The sequence below is a fragment of the Anneissia japonica genome, unplaced genomic scaffold (genome assembly GCF_011630105.1).
Source record: "Anneissia japonica isolate Jap-2015-1 unplaced genomic scaffold, ASM1163010v1 scaffold9045_len16880_cov112, whole genome shotgun sequence".
Taxonomy (NCBI): domain Eukaryota; kingdom Metazoa; phylum Echinodermata; class Crinoidea; order Comatulida; family Comatulidae; genus Anneissia; species Anneissia japonica.
The window spans coordinates 4,434-7,089 of NW_022726875.1; the positions used below are offsets into that span (position 1 = coordinate 4,434).

At 34.9% G+C, this 2,656-nt stretch overlaps 1 long non-coding RNA gene across 1 annotated transcript in view; it reads left to right on the forward strand.

Moving 5' to 3' along the window:
- Positions 1 to 1,402: 1,402 nt before the first annotated feature.
- LOC117113366 overlaps positions 1,403 to 2,656 on the forward strand; it is a 7,793-nt gene continuing 6,539 nt past the window's right edge. The window contains exons 1-2 of the long non-coding RNA XR_004446197.1: positions 1,403 to 1,462; positions 2,182 to 2,228. This is a non-coding gene — a long non-coding RNA (uncharacterized LOC117113366). The remainder of the gene's footprint in view (positions 1,463 to 2,181; positions 2,229 to 2,656) is intronic.

A 2,656-nucleotide genomic window follows, 5' to 3' on the forward strand; every position in this document is an offset into this window, starting at 1 on the left:
AGTTGTCACCATATCTTCGCTCATTATTCACCGTAATTTAGCTTACATTTATGCATGGAGGGAGCACTTTAAAATGTACAATAATCATTTTACTACCCGACAAATCCCGAACTTTATTTATGCATTACATAAATAGTTTCATCTTGCTGTACTCCAACATCACTGGCGCATGGTAACAACCAACTGGCAGACATTTCCAGTCACACATTACTCTCCATAACGCAACACCCCTTGTTCCGTGTCATCTGGATTTAGTCATAATTAAAACTTTGACTACGTTGTGAATACAAATTGAGGTTGAAGATGCAACTAGCACTAAATGAAGTTCTAGTTCGAAGTTCGACTAAAGTTTGTTTTAAGAATACGGTCGAGTGTAGGTTTTCCATCCGTTCATGTGCTATATTTTATAAGAGAGAGAGGGGTTGGGTCGGTAGGGGGAAGGACTTACTAACGGCTGGATCATATACGACAAAGATTGGCAGACGTATTAATAATTTGCATATCTATAAAACCAACGCTAGGATTGTTTTGATTCAGAAGTCTGAGGAATATTGCGCTGTTAAAGACATCGTATATATGTTTATTTGTAAGAAAATTTGTTCAGTTTAGTTTTAAATATAAAAATTAACACATCTGATTATTGAACAGGTAAGATAATTAGCATTTTATTGAAATTATGTTGAAAATTGCATTAATGAAACACTCATTTTTATGAAAAGGAAGTGACAGGTTTAATCTATTGTATGTCTATTTTGTATATTTCATTTTATACCTGAATAAATAAATAAAATCGACATACAATATCTACGTAGGCCTACGTGGATATAAATTCCATAATATACCGTAAATGTAATTTAAATTCGGATTCGTCTGTAGGCTTCATCATCATCATCATCATTATCATTATCTCCTTCGGATTTCAGGATATCTTTTTCCGAAGGTGACAGATCATGCAGGGGCAAATCCAGAGATGTCAAAAAAAGAAAGGGGGGGTGGCGAAAGTTGGGCCGACGAAGCAACACCATTCAAGGGGGTCCGGGGCATTCTTCCTCGAAATTTTTGCGTTCTAGACGCCCGAAAATAACATTTGAGGCGTTAGAATGTAGTTAATTCAAAGCGTATAAGGCCAATATTATTCTTTCATTCAGGTACAAACCCTTGGTCTGTGATTTACACTTAGTAGTAGGAAAGCCAATAATTTGATATATAAATATTACCACTAGGCCTACACTTCATTTCTAGTATTCTATATTTTTCTTTCTTTGAATAAATATCAAAATTTAATGTAAACGTCCCATGGTGCCATATCAATTTCTAGTAAAAACATTTTAAAATAAGAACATCCAAATAGTCTATAGGTATTGATTATTAATGTACCAATATGCATATTTTTTTTTTTCATATTTAGGAAATCTACCCTTTTCTACGAAGAAATAAAACATAAACATGGCATCAAATGACGGTAATTGATATATTTTGCGTTTCATTTAATTTAAATTAGCTATTTGGTGATATTTAGGCCGTTAGTCATCATTTGAGAGACTTTGTCATTATATTTTATTGGGAATAGGCTGATGAATTCTCGCGCTTGGTAAAGTGTCTACAAATGTTTGGTTAGGCCTCCTATATTTTGTTTTTCATTTTCTATGTTTCTCTTGTGACTTGCTTTACTACTTCACTTACAAACGATGTTCAATAAAACTTTCTTTGTATCTTTTATTAATTTAAATAATGATGATTAGTATTAGTAGGTGGTGGTGGTGGTGGCGATAGTAGTAGTAGCAGCGGCAGCAGCGGCGGCGGCAGCGGCGGTGGCGGCGGTGGTGGTAGTAGTGGTGGTAGTAGTGGTAAAGTGGTAAGTGGTAAGTAGTGTTATTTAATCTTTCAAGTTTTGTACATATATGATTATGGGATGTTCCCGCGAAATAGTCTGGGCCGCAATATAGGACTAGACTAGGGGGAGAAGAGTCTCGGAGGAGTACCGGCGTGAACAAGCTGCGTCTTGTGGTCACGCATTTCACGAATAAACTCTTTTATATTCAGCTTGAATTGGTATCTTGATTATCATTGTATCTCTCGACACTGTAGTGTTACACTGGTTACAGTAGTACAAATACTGTTGTTATTATTATATTTTATTGTACCCACATTGGTATTAAGTTAATGTTGTATTTATTTCAGCAATTCCGATGGAAATTCAGTCGGATATACCACAGCAGAAGTCGAAGGTAGGCCTATTATTATTTACTTATGGATTTGATCTGTCTCTTATACACATCTAGATGTGTATAAGAGACAGGATTTAGGATGGAGTCAAAATGTTTAAAAAAAAATAAATAAAAAAATAAAAACAAAAGAGAAAGTGTCGGAAAAAATGATTCCTAGAATAATTGACCTCAAAATAAAAGGGGGTCGAGGTCCTCCCAGGAAAAATGTTGTTTCCTTAATGGCGAGAAATGAGATTTTCCGACTTTTGAGGTGTATTTTAATGACAATTAAGTCTTTTAAAGTTCAAGATTTTCCCTCACTAGAAAACAGTCATGTCAACTTTGTCATTCTTATTAGAGTAAACAGGCCTATGTGTGTATAAAAAAAGGGTAGTTGCATACGTAGGCTTATTTTGATTTCCATGAACCGATGAACCCCAAATAGGACG